The 14,907-nt window shown below is 34.9% G+C and overlaps 1 protein-coding gene across 1 annotated transcript in view; it reads right to left on the bottom strand.

Annotated features, from left to right (window-relative positions):
• LOC117788801 (somatostatin receptor type 2) overlaps positions 1-8,396 on the bottom strand; it is a 15,656-nt gene extending 7,260 nt beyond the window's left edge. Inside the window, exon 1 of the mRNA XM_034627670.1 lies at positions 7,991-8,396. The gene's annotated coding sequence lies outside the window, so the exon portion shown is untranslated. The remainder of the gene's footprint in view (positions 1-7,990) is intronic.
• Positions 8,397-14,907: the final 6,511 nt, after the last annotated feature.

Genomic DNA, 14,907 nt, shown 5'->3' with positions numbered 1-14,907 from the left:
GTTTGTTTCAAAATTCGGCCACGCCCCCTTTATCGCCCACAAATCGAAAAAAAATTTCATATCCAAATTATAAGAACAATTTAAAAGCTAGTGACACCAAATTTGGTATGTAGATTCCTCTATCTTGCAGGCAGGTCAAGTTTGATTCTTTATAGAGCCTGTCCAAAGTTGGTTCAAATCGGACCACTATATCATATAGCTATAGGACCGATCGGACGAAAATCAAGTCTTAGTAAGAAAAACTTTTTTCCATTATTAGTTTTTGCCAAAGTAAGTACGGGGTTTCCGACAGTCAACTATGCTCGACTGTAGCACCGGCCGACTAGTTTATCATTTAATTGTCGTGTTAACTTGGAGCGATCTAAAATCAGTAGTTTACCAAAAAGCCACAGTAGATTTGTAAGCTCTTAAACTCATCATTGATTTTCAGAAGAATTCGTTGTCATATTCAATTGAATTTATTATTAGAAATAAGAAGTCAGGTTATATTTAAATCCTGCAGTTCTCTTGGTATCAGGAACTTTAATAAGCCCTATGTTGACTCTACTTATTGTTACAAAGCCGAACAGGGCATTTGCTTAGTTGCTCATCCTGTCAGCTCAATTATGTGTGCACATTCCACTGTATAAGAGTGTGTCTCGACCTTTTCGCATTGTTAGCCAAGTGCAGACTGCATTCTGCTCCAAATTGTGAAACTACTGCGGTTCCATGACCATTACTCTTCTAGGTGGCTCATTTTATTTATGTTGCCGCTCAACGGCCAGCAAAGGTTCTACTGTGACTCTATCCTGCTCACCCCTTTTCCCTTTCAACTTCATCCCAATTTATCATAGGCAGTGGCACTTGGCTTTTAACAGACACACACATTTGCACACACATTTGCACCTTTTGTTGGCCAAGCGAAATGAAACCCAAATTTGAACATAGAGGAGTCACCCTTTGATGTGGTTCTATTGTTGCTGCTATTGTGGGCTTTGTGGTTTCAACGGCAGACTAAAGCTCTATATCCTCTGGAACAGTGAATCGGTTCCTCTCTCATTTTTCCATTTTAGTTGCCATGTGTATAACCTTCTAGAGTCAAGCTGTAAATATTCAGCTTATACACAAGGCTCATAAATTCATTTCATAATTGGCATCAAACTGGAAGTTGTTTCGTTTCGACGTATTGCTTCTAAGGGGAATTTAAGGAGTTGTTGGATTTGCTTCTCGGACTTATAGAGTAAATCCAATTTCCTGCACAGAGTGAAAAAGTTATGAAAAGATTGCAAATAAGAGATATTGAAATTATTGCATGTAAACTATAAGTTTAGAAATATAACTTGACCTTTAACTAGCCAGGGATCTTTTAATTTCTTTATTAATAGTTCAATATTTCTTTTTTTGTTATGTTCGATACATTTTATTTAATCAAAATCTTCAAAAATAAGTTGGAAGTAAAAAGAAGCGTATACTTAATGTTTCTCATATTTTCCCCCTATAAATTTGTTTCTTATAATTAATTCCACCTTGGTGCTCATTTACATCCTAAATTGAAACTTAGATGATGGTATGTTATTAGCATATTAAGGTAAATCTCTTAGTGGCTCAGTCAATCATTTCATCATCCGGATCATGAAGATTTTCATGTAGAGCTACGAAAGCCAATTGTTGTAGCACAGCTTCGTTTCCAGATAATTATCGACAGCTGTATTAACAACAATAATGTGGTTAAAGCACAAATTTCGTGGAATTATTTAAGGCGCTTAGTAGAACAGTTTCCCCCCTGCAGTGCAATTTATGGAGTGCTCGCTGTGCATGCGTTTCACATGAGGCAATTTGCATAAATTAGCACCAATATATTGCCACGCCCAGTTCGCCCTCCTCTGTCTGCTGTTTATGTTTATTGTGCGCTTTTGGACGACGCTCATTACGGGAAAACCAGAAAGCACGGAAAGTGAAGAGGGAGCATTGTACGATTCAAAAGTTTAGCTCAAAAATGGCAACATAATTTTTGGGACTATTTGAAATATTTGAACTATGCGCATTTGTTCCATGTATTGCACCACTTGCAAATGCAGAATGTGAGTGGGCGTGGCACGGTGACATGGGCGTATGCCTTGTGTCCAATTGTTGCCACAATGCCACAGTTTTTGCAGTTCGCATATTTTGGGTTTTTGTTTTCGGGATTATCGAGATAAATGATTTTTGGTCAGGTTTGAATAGTTGGTTTCTATTACTAGCATTGGCACCTTAATCCAATTTGTTTTTATATGTATTTATTATATTTGCGTTTATTTTGATAAAATTGTCTATTTTTCAAAAAGGATTTTTTTCGCTACATTAATCATACGCACTGTAAAATATTTTACATAATTTACGCATAATTTTATATTAATCATACGCACTGTGGAATACTTCAACTGACTAGTTGTTTGTTTCTTTTTTCTTTCAAAAGAACCTGCTTGTATTTTTGAATTTAATGAACATTCTTTTTATTTTTATGAATTTCTTTCCACTGGTAAAAATATGTTTATGCATAAATTATACGCCGTGTGGAGCACTTGACTACAGATGATCTTTGTGTATATTTTTCTGTTTTTGACTTTATAAAAACTCTACATTCCTTTACAAGTCGTTACAAGCAAAAGCTTCTTCGTGTTGCTTTGCACTGCGTCAATCATACGCCCTGTGCCCACTTTAACAGAACTGGTCTCTCTATCCTTCACTTCCTTCTTTGCTGACTACTCAAAGGACTTGTTTTGCTTTCCGATTCAATGGAAATGGTTCTTTTTTCCAGCTTAGCTCCCATTTACCTGTGAGTAAATAAGGAGTCAGCAGTCATTATCAGCAAGGGAAGTTCTAGTAGATAACAAATTGTCAGCACGTGCTTTGACGCGATGCCAAGCCAGTTGGTGAGTCAGCCAGACTGTCAATCATTTCAATCACTTGCTCTTTGTAGATATTTACAGCTGATTCAACAAGCATAAAAATAAATAAACAGAACTCTGAGTAAAATCAAAAACAAATCATGCGGCAGGCAAAAGCAAATTGCTCGATTGGCAAAGTCGAAAGTCGTTTACTGCTGCTTCGCTTCCAATGCAATTAGTAACATGAATGGCCAATTAATAATTATTGAATAGTTGTTGTTGTTGTTTTGCTGCTTTTGTTGTTGTTCAATGGCACTTGATCGTCAATGTTTGCATGCAGCCATCTGTGTTATTTATTCATTTAATTATGATAGTTGGCCAAGTTTGTATACTGAACAATAATCGATATTAAGTACCTAAAGGGTGGAATATAGACAACAACAGTTTGCGGTCACTGTAAGTGGATGTGAAAAATTATTATTTTTATAGTTGCGCTTATATTATTATTATTTCTTTCTTTGAAGTATCCAAATCTGTGGCTAAATCTGTACTAAAAATTTATAAATCTATTTTATCATTAAGTTAATACCCATATATATTTATACATAAAGATATAGAAATAAACAAAAGAACTTGCGTTATAGATTTTTACCTAAAATAAAACTTAAAGTATTTAAAGACTATTTATTTAATAGAAATGTCCTATTAAATTTTGTTGTGCAATTCATCTACATAGTAACAATGTCTGATGTCAATTTTGACAATATTTTTTAAAAGATAGCAAAAGATGATTTGTTTTATTTGGATTTGCTTTTGTTGAGGCTTGCAAGAATGTTTTTCCAATCATATTTTCATTTTGAATTTTAATTAATTTTTTTTGTTATTGCAGCTATTTGTCATTGTTATTGTGTTTATCGTGTTGGACATTGAACAATTTTCAATATTTGCAGCCATGACCCTCCCATTTCTCCTATTTGTTGTTCCATTAATTTCATAAGTTCATTTAAGCAGAAGCAATGAAAATATGATGGACTCGTACAATGCCAATTTAAATTGATTGCTCTTCAAGTGGCTAGGAAAAGGAAGTTGGCTGGGATGGAAATGAGTCAGGCACAGGCGCTAAACCAGGCCAGACAATCCCCAGGGGTGCACAGACGCCTGTGTACATATCTATGCAAGTACTTATCAATGATGTATTGACGTTCAATTAACACTAAATCGTGCAATTAATTAATTGATATTTTTTCTGTGCAGCCCCCATAGCTTTTATATATCTGATATACATAATTGTGTGAGTACTTATTTCGATACTCTGTATATGCTACATTTTATGGGTATAACAACGTAACCAAATTAATGTAGACATTTGCTGAGCTTGCTCTGATTAGCATATATTGAAATAAGGAAATGCCTAAAATAAGGGGTATCCCTTAGTCAATAATTTATTCATTTCTTCTCTATTCGTTCTGTAGCGAAAGTCCAATCAATAACCTCTAGGTTGAGGTTATCGTTTCAGCATTTCAGTTACTTCGTGAGGGGTGTTTTGGTCACATCCGTTTGTTTCATGGGGCAATCATTCATTTCGTCATTGGGTCGCTAATTGAATTGCAAAACGAAATTTATCCCATGACTCATAGGATAATACTGGAGAGTATTTATGCATTTCATATGGCAATTAATCGAGTTCAATTCTGTAGAAGTATATGTCGAATTTAATACCGTCTAGTTTTTTACAAATTGGTGGATCTGTGATTGATTATCTATTTAATATAGGTTGTAGGTTTTCCGGTAAATAATCTTTATGTACAAATAGAGTGACGGATTAATTGACACTCAAATCAGAGTTAATTTTGTAAGGCGTAGCCGAATAATGTGCAGTACTATAGTTAGTGGACGTCTTGAAATAGTTTTCCATCATACAGGAAAAATTAATGGAGTATTTTTCAGTATTAAGAAAATATATACATATTACAGACCCTAACAGGCCCTATTTTTTATTTGGGCTAAGAAAGCTTGCTTATTATTAATACAAAGAGATTGCTCATGGTGAATATTTTCAATAGATACCATAGATTATTATTACGATTTGCCCCAGACAATTTGCTATTTTATTTTGTAATGCTGTTGTTATCCTTTTGTTCATTATGTTCATATTTTTTTTACAATTCTGTTTTGTGGGTAACAGTATAGCTGACTTTTTTATTGTTGCTTATTCCATTGTTGTCGTTGCTTCCCTTTTGTCGTCATTAACGTCAGCCTGGCGTTGTTTAATTTGGACATTAATCATGCTGGTGGGAAAGAGAGGAGAAGGACAGATCCAGGCGTAACTAGATATACATAAATGCAATGTGCAACAATGGGTGGGGCTAAAACGCCTGGCGACAACTTGATAAAAAAGTTGTGGCAAGTTTTGAGGATAAAGAAAAATACAAGTATTGCTAAACTTGTTGTTGTGCACAATGGGAGGGAAGGGGGAGCTATATTACAGGAGAATATGTATTGTACCAGCTGATGCAACCAGAGCTTTTCTATGCTAATAGTGTCATTAAAATAATTTCTACTGGGTGTGAATATGCCAAAACCGATCAACTATTCGGGAAGAGTTTTGAAATAGAGTTTGTGGGTTAAGCTAATACAAATAAAACTTTTGCACATACAGTTTTTAACTAAAATTTTTCAATGTAAAATCCAATATCTTTTAAACTGTTATGACAGTGATTTAATAGAATTTTTTTGTATTTTTCCATTACCATTTTCTCGTTGCCTATTTCCCATTTTCTATTTCACTTTCTTACTATAGTTTCTCTTAGCACTTTTAAGTCAAGTTTGCTTACTTTCAGTTTGTTTTGCATTTTTAACCTAGCCACAACTGTGGACTTTTATGAACAATTTGTTGACACTCTAGTAGCACACAGCAGTATCTAACACCTGCTGGCATATATTCTAGCCTCCTCGCCAGCTATAGCTTCCCATTTTGTTACTAATTGACAGTCCGGTTGGGTGCTGATTTCTCATTAGTTTCCATTACTTCTGATTGCTTGTACATCGTCTATCATCATGTGGGAGTCTTGGGGTCTGGATGATTCATTCGCTCATTAGTTTTGTGCTCGACAAGTAGGCCAACTACAGTCGGCCATGAAAGTTCACGGCTGCATTTCATCATCATGCACAGTCAATCTCAATTCTCTTTAATTCTGCATCCTTTCGGCCTTTATTCGAGGATGCATCATCGCAGTGACTGCATTTCAATTCCCATTTACGACTCAAAACAAGTTGAAGTACGTGTATCTCAACATGCTTATCTTAACTCAAGTAGAGTATCATTGGCAATGCCAACTACCAACTTCCAGTTACCACTTGATACTTGCTCCTTGCCCCATTTGAATCTCTCGTTTATAGCTCGGTTTAAAGGTCTCCTCGTAATTAATTGCAAAAGTTTTCTGCTATGGGGGAAATTGTTGAAAGTTTTCATCAGCTTTGGATATCTCATTAAGTGCTTAAAGGGAGCAGCCGTTAAATAAATGATGAGCACCCAAAGTCCTGAGTTGCCAATTATCACGAATAAGGACTTAAATAGTTAACATTATTGAGCTATAGTTTGACTTATGAAAAAAATTCATTTTCATTCATTCAGTTGGTTTCTGTTACTTTCAATTTCTCTACTTCAGATATGAATAGATTTCTCTACAGTTTGTATTTGATGAATTTTCAAATCGTTTAATTTTTACCAATTTTAAATATTGTTAATTATATTTATATGGTTACATTTTAACTGGACTGTGTGGTTTTAAATGTTATTTAACAATGAATTTTCCACATTTTTGTATTTCGTAAAAAATAGTATTAGTTAATTTGATCCCATTTTCTATTAGAATGTGTATATTCCTTTTCATTTTATGTGTTTTATTACCCGGTTTTTAAAAGTACTATAATTTGTTTTCAACTGTAGCCATTGTTTAACACTTCTTTCAGTATATCCATTAGAACCCATCAGATTCTATCAATCTGCCAATCTGTCCTTTTGACTGGAATGAAAGTTCTGTCACTTTATTTCTTGACTCTAATAGTTCAACTGTTTTCGAAGTGAGGGTGGAGAGGAGGTTTGCACGTTAAGTCATGCATTTCCTTCTACCCTTTTAAAGCCCTTTCAGAGGGCAACATGACACTGTTACAAAATCTGTATAAATTTTGGGAAGGCGAGTCTATAAATATAAATTTGGTGTTGCTGTACTTATTTGCAAATATCTCAAACAATTTCAACAGTTTAAAATTATGAGGTGCCTTTCATATTCGAATTAAGTTCTTAGTAGCTAATATTTAAAAAATTATTCGTAAAACGAATTTAATTTGGGAAAAATATTTTTCAGCAAGTTCAAATTGTAAGCAATTTAAAAGATATTTGGATGCCTTTTTAATGGAACTCGAACCCTAACAATATGGAAGAGTATTCAATCTTCCCAATGAAATTCACTTTTTTTTTGTTTTCGGGGTTTTGTTTTCGATTGGCACCGATTTGGCCGTTGTCTTTTTGTCTTATACTTTTTATCACTTCATTTGCACTGAAATGTCAATGTCGTTTGCTTCTTTTGTCATGTGCTAAGTCGTTCTGTGTATGTTTTGGCTCAAAAAGCGTAACCGAATGGCAGCCAGTCAGCCGTACAGGAAGGAAACAGTTTGGCAGAAAAAAAACAATAGGGGCTGAGGGTCGACTCGACTGAGTGGAGATCCTGCCTGAAGTTGAAAGGAATCTCACTGACAAATTACACGCGTAGCAGCTGCTGATTGCTTCGTTTGGTTTTGACCCGCTTTTTTGTTACTTTTCCCGGACACATTTCCATTTAACATCCATCAGCCAAAGTCAGTCAGACTGCTAGGATCTGCAGGTTCGAAGGATTTCTACCCAAAAAAAAACATGCTATTTTTACGATTCAAGAGTTCATCGACTCAAATTCAATACCTTCTGCTCAGATTTAGTATAACCCGCAGATAACTTTCCGTTTTTGCCTCCTCATGCAACAGTTATAAATTGCTAATACAAATTGTTGCTCTTCGATAAATTCCAATGAAGAGAACCCATTCAAAATGTGATTTGTTTTATAAGTCCAATCCTTCTGCGAAAAGATATAAATGTATCTAATGCTTACCATTCTTAGGCGACTACAGCTGTCGTCTTGGGAGAAAGCCCATGGCGGGCTTGGGATGCGGTTGGCATCTGAACAATTCACAAATGGCACGCACTTTTTTTTTGAGGTTCTCTAAATATTTGGCGAACGAATTGCTTTTTTTTTTTTAAGATTTCTTGAATTTACCGAATTTATTTCTGTTATTTTTCACTGTCTAAATTATTTGTGCTGCTGCCTGCGAAAAATTATTTGTTTATTTGTGCGCTGCGCTTTGCTAATTTGTATTTCACGCTGCCAGCGTCGCAGTCAGCAATCGGCAATTGGCAGTCGTCGCAGAAGTCGTGCTGTTGCTTTTGTGCGCTGCGTTGCGTTCGGATCTATGCTGCGGTGCTGCCAACGTCAACTGCACGTTTCAGCTTTGTTTTGCATACTGTGCGCCGCATTTGCCGGCGAATGTTGTTGTGCTGCATGTGACGCCTACGAATGCAGAGCTCTGCTGACCCGAGGGAAGTTCGTGCATGCTCGGCAAATTGGCTACATGTGTGAGTGTGTGTTTGTGATTGGGTTGTTGCTACTGCTTGCATGCCACACATTGCAATTTTCACTGAGAGAAATAATCGTGTGGTCCCGTGGCTCAGCTGTTAGAGTCGCCGACCTGTCACATAACTAGAACTACAGTTTGAAAAATAACTGTGTTCGAACCCTGCCATGTTAAAAATCTGTAACTTAACTGTTCTGCTAATTCTTGCACTGAATATGCTTCAAGTAGCATGAAGCGTGCTCATAGTAATTATAAAACGTATGAAAAAAAAGGAAAAAAATCAAGCAGTTGGTCGAACTGCATTAACAGTTGGCAAGGTGTGCGATCGCACAATGCGTCAAAGTAAGCAGTGCAATGTCTTTGCACTGCTTACAATGCGTTTTTGGAAACACTGAAAGCTGACTTTCATTTCTTGATTGGTAACTTCTCTTGAGTTTTTATTCATATTTCTGTTATCTTTTTTTCAGTGTAGCCATATGCTTGCCGCTCTCTCGTTTGTCGCTCTCTTATACTAATTTACTTCGTATACATATAAGCACAAATTTGCCGGCAAACTTTCACTTTCGCTTGCAGTTTGACTGTTAATGTTAAGCTTAACAGTGGCCTGTTAGCCGGCTACAGCAGCACTGTTAGTTTTGTGGGCCATTTGTTGATTGCACATTTCAAACACTGATTAGCTGCAAATTGATTAGATTTAAATACAATTTGCTTGAGTTGATTGCAAACTGCCTTGGGACGTATTAGTCTGATTGGAGCTCATATTAAATATTCACATATTCTATGTTTAAGCGCATTAATATAAGTATGATTTTCATGTTTGCGAAATCTGATATAATCATTAGAGTGGGTCAATTTTTTTTTCTCAACAAGGCTTTGAAAAGCGTAATATAAAATGAATTCTAAGAAGAACTGCCCAAGAAACCATGGGTCTAAAATCAATATCAAGCTTCCACTTTTTACGTAGAAGTTATTCTTGTTTTTTATATGGGTAATTGTCTGTTAGATGGAACTTATCTCAAAAGAAAATAAAAATATACCCAGATGGAGGCCGAATTATGATGAATTTAGAAATAAGAATCAGTTGGCGGTCTTAACTAGTTTTTTTTAAATTGAATTTTAAACAAAAGCACTTTTCTTAAGTTTCTTAGAAGATTCAATAAAAAATTTAGAGAGTTTCGTTTCAAAGTCAATAAAAAATATGCAACTTATTTTTTAGCTTTGAAATTGCGATGATTTTTATGCGCTAAAGGGTTTTTCTGACATTGAACTAAAAGTTATAGTTGGACAGAAGAAGACCGGAGCAAAAAGAGCAGAGAAATGTTGAGATTCAAGCAACAACAGCCAAAGAGAGATGGAGGAAAAAGTAGAGTAGAAAAAGGAGTGAAAATATGGCAACTGTCCTTTGAGCTACGTCTTAGTTTGCCTTTTAAGGAAAACTTTTAATCCTTCTGCTTCCGCCACTTTTTGCTTGCTCGGAGCTTGGTAAATTTGCCATTCCCTCTATTACTATTTCGAAAGCCTTAAACACTGACACTGAAAAGTGCTTAAATTACACTGGTAACTCAACGGTCTCTAAGCTATTTGTTGTGTTGACTCAAAAGAATTCAGAAAAAGCCTGGGACTCGACTCGACCCAGCTCGGTCTAGTTCCGTTTTTGGCCACGTTCCAGTGAAATTAAAAACTTTAATTGAATAACAGCCGCAACTGGCTTGGCAACTGTTATCAATGCAAATTAAATTGAAAATGTTTTCATTTTCGCCCCGCAAATTTGCTAAATGTCTTTTATTGAATTCGCTCACGAGTTGAGTTAATGGTAGAAAATGTTTGACGCTTTCAACATTTTTCTATTTGAGCTTAGCGGCTATTTTCTGATTAATCAATTTGTGTGCAACCCGACAATATTAATTAACGAATTGCACAACTCTGAGGTTTGTTTTTAAAAACCTTACCAAATTCTGCAGGAAATGAAGATAAAGGAAATGTTTATCGTTTGCTTAACATTAAATTACACTAGAGCTTTATTTAAATTATTCAAAATACCACCACAAATCAGAGAGATTAGGAGGGAGAGAACACAATGAAAAGACTTGAATAAAGACTGGGTAAATGTTTGACTCGAGAAAGTTGTTGATAATTTCCAAAAGTTTTGCGAGGTTTTTGACGCGTCTGAGTTTTCAGACAAGGGCTTCTTAGAGTCGTCACCATTTGGGTCATATGAGATACAGCTTTTTTTTATTTCAGCTGGATCTGGCATTCATAACAAAGTTTTCAGCAACTTTTCTGATAAATTCACTTTACAAACTGTTTGGCTAAGCCTCCACAACCAAGTTGTCGTTGTTCTTTTAGATTTTTGGATTTACATCTCATAAATATGATTGAAAAATAATTAACTGAAAAACCTCAATTAACAATTTTAATGACTTGCTTATGCAAATAACAGAATTATCATCTATCTGTGGTCCACACCTCCTTAATTATAATTGCATTTGACCGACCATCTAATTAAGAGTCAGGTGACTAGTTTTTGGGTTATCTAATGGACTGACAAAAACGTGAAATTTAAATATTTCTAAAATATACGCTCTTAATAGATTGTAAACGATTATACTAAAAAGATTATTAATGTGGCAACTGTAAACTGTTTTATATGTATTTATGCCATGTTTTAATTATTTTTACACTTTTCGTTGTCAGTGCCCACACACTGAATTTATGTTCCGCCAATTGAATATATAAACTACCGGGAATATATAAATTTTTGCTTGACGAAGATTAAATACTCTCAAAGTTTTTAAAATATATTTTAAGCTAGTTGTTGGCAAATTCAAATTCACTAGTATTTTCTGTGACACTACTGAATATATTTTAATATAAGATATACTATTGGAATATGCTGAGTTTGATTCAAACATATAGAAAAGCTTTAAATTTGTTTTAAAAAAACTTTAATTACAATAATATATTTTTAATATATGTAGGTAAAAAACTAGTCGGCCGGTGCTACAGTCGAGCATACTCGACTGTCGGAGACCCCGTACTTACTATCCAAAATCAGTCACTTCTAAAAACTAAATAATATTTAAGATTACCATAAACTCTTATATATTAAATTTGTCGCCGCTCGAATTTGCTTCCGATATAATTAATTAACACTATTTAATAACACTAGTCACACTAATTATCTTAAAATGGAACACTTGGTAGCACAACAAAATCAAATTTCAAAATCACTTGTACACAGCGCGCACAAAAGAGTTGAAAAAGAGTCAGTTTAAAGTCAAATAGACATACATATGCATTAATCATTAGGAAGAGCAGGACATCCATATGTGCAATTCAAAAATCTGTTAAGTGCACACATACATACATATGTTGCCACGCGCCAAAACAAAAGAAGTTTTTAGCTAAGCATTCATATATATAAACATGCGTTTATGCATATTTGGCTATGTTAATCATAAGTGAAACCTTAACAGAGAATAAATTAAAACTGCATGTTAAACATGCTAAATGTTAAATCAAATAGTAAAATAATTGAAAACCAAAAAAAGACAAATTTACTAAAAACATAAATTTACACAGTAAATTTATAATAAACATGAAATTAACATAGAATTTTAACTTAAATGAATTAAAATTATTTAAATGAAATTTTTAAACATGTATTCAATATTAAATGTCAGTATAACATTTATAAATAACAATTTCAATAAATTGTAAAAATTAAAAAAAAAAAAAGCTTAAATTCAGCTGGAAAAAAGTTGTTCCCGCCGGAATCGAACCCGACAAAATTGCAAAAATTTTCAAAGACAAGGCTCAAAGTGTTGAGCCACTCTCACTTATGTCTTTATCCTCCTAAATGGCCATATTGCTTGTTTTAGTGCTCAATTAAAAAGTAAAAGAAATAATTTATATTTTAACATTTAATGTTAATATTACATTTTAAATAAGCACTGAGTTTGTTTTAATATAAAATGAAATTGAATTCGAACATAAATAATTTAAAAATCTTTCGCCCACGGCAGGACTCGAACCCACGAGCACTGTCCGACTCCGCGACTCAGTACACTGCGCCACCGAAGCTCACGTCTGAATGGACGCCAATTTGTTATATAATATGTTAATATAAATTTTTTGTTTTATCAAGATATTCAAGTTTTAATTACTGCCAACGCGCCATCAACGAATTTAACAGCAAAATTTATTATTTGAATATCTTCGCTATTTACTGTGCGATCAGAATGAAATTTTCAGCAAAAATTTAGGACAATTATATCTTCATCTGTGCAAAATCTGGAATTTCTGGCTTTCAAAATGCTCTTATAATTTGGATATGAAATTTTCAATGTCGATTTGCAGGCGGTTAAGGGGGCGTGGCTGATTTTTGAAACAAACTTGATCTGCCTGCAGTATAGAGGAACCTACATACCAAGTTTGGTGTCTCTAGCTCTTACAGTCTCCGAGATCTAGGTGTTCATACAGACAGACAGACAGACAGACAGACGGACAGACAGACAGACGGACATTGCTATATCGACTCGACTATTGATGCTGATCAAGAATATATATACTTTATAGGGTCTGCCACGCCTCCTTCTACCTGTTACGCACATATTCGGTAAAACAAACCCAATAGACCCCTGTACTTTTTTTAAGTACGGGGTCTAATAATAAATATTTAAGCTTTTCTTATTAGCATTTTGTAGGATTTCAAAAAAAACATGATGTTTTTATTAAGGTGCAGTTTTTAACTGATTTAACTGATTGATCGGAATACTGACATAAATAAGCAACTGTAAAATTTTAAAAAGTTTAGACTATACACTGCAGAGTATACAAAATGTATATTACGAATACAAATAAAGATGCGTAATAATATCGGGCCATAATATGAGCGTGTATATATGTTTACTATAATTTATGAGGGAAAATACTTAATTATAGACTGTATTCGCACTCAAACTCATAGTTGTACATACATTAATTAATAGTTGGCACGACATGAAAAATGCATGTCGTATCGTATATAAAGTATTTAGTAGGTGTTTAGTGTACCGCTCGACATTTATGTCGACAGTTAATAATTGAGTCGTGCGCATTTTATAAATTTCGGAAATTGTGTTAAATTAAAATTTGACTAAGGGCGTAATTGAATGCTGAGCTTTTGATTTTATGCGTGTGCTAAAAATATGAAATTACACATAGAGTTTTAGTGGTTGACTCTTTAGGTTTGTCAATCCAAAAATGCGTGATATTGTCTCGTTGTTACTCGCTGCAAATGCAAATGCAACTGCAACTGCTGCATGTGAGTGGGACATAAGACTGAATACGAGTATGAGTATGAGTTTGAATCTTAGATGGATGTGTGTATTCAGTCTGTGCCGTTGTCTGTCAAAAGTGATTGACATGCACAAGTGAATGCTTCTCTTGTGCTCTGCGAGCTGCCAAATGAATGCTGACCGAAATGCGGTTACATGAGGCAAAGGGGTACAAAAAAGAAAGGGGGAGGAGGGGTATAGCCATATCCAAGCCCGCCCACCCGGCAACCATAGAGAGCACGTCAAGTGATTTGCATTTGCCCGTTCACATGCATCTCACTTTCGTCTTTTGGGGGCGGTTCATTGGACTGCCTCTGTGCTCGATTATGTAGTGTGGTGCAAAGTGGTACTGTGTGTGGTTTGGTCAGGTCTAGTGACCCGACTGTCCCAGCACTTTGCGTTTTTCATTTAAGTGCCTGTGGATATGTGGGCTGTATCCCCACCATGAGCAAATATTAAATTCTTGTTTGCATGGAGGTCTGGCATTCCCTGAGCTATTTCTCGCTATTTCTTCATATAGTATAAATTCAACCAGTTCCAGAATGATGAGTCATGCCACATAAATCACCAAAAACTCACTTGTCAATATTTATTTTATTTCACATTACTTTAAGCAAACAGAGCGTGAATGACAGTGTCATTGGCCTGCCTTTTACAATATATCAGCTTATAGAGAGTAGCAGATTTCTAGGAAACTCTTACGAAATGAATGTGTAGAATACGGTTCCACTTGTAGCTATTACTACTGTAGCTTTTGCACAATTCCCCAAATAGCATTAGGAAGGGGAACTGATTGCTTGTTCGATTGCATAAATCGCAAGTTGAGCATGTTAAGCGGGTTTTACACTAATGCGTGAAGAATTCGTTTCAATCACTTAAAATGTCGCTTAAGTATAAGTATGCTAAAGGTTAAGTTAAGAAACCAACTAAGCAATCTTCTTTTAACTCGTCTTTTTTGAAAATTTGAACAACAGTCTTGAACATAATTCACAAAGCTTCATAACAAAATCACATCTTGAGAATGCATTCTTTAAAGAAAGTTCATCTTCTTTTTTGTACTTTTCCCGACTTAAATGTTA

This window comes from Drosophila innubila (assembly GCF_004354385.1).
Source record: "Drosophila innubila isolate TH190305 chromosome 3L unlocalized genomic scaffold, UK_Dinn_1.0 0_D_3L, whole genome shotgun sequence".
Lineage (NCBI taxonomy): Eukaryota > Metazoa > Arthropoda > Insecta > Diptera > Drosophilidae > Drosophila > Drosophila innubila.
This window is presented reverse-complemented; position numbering and strand designations above follow the sequence as displayed.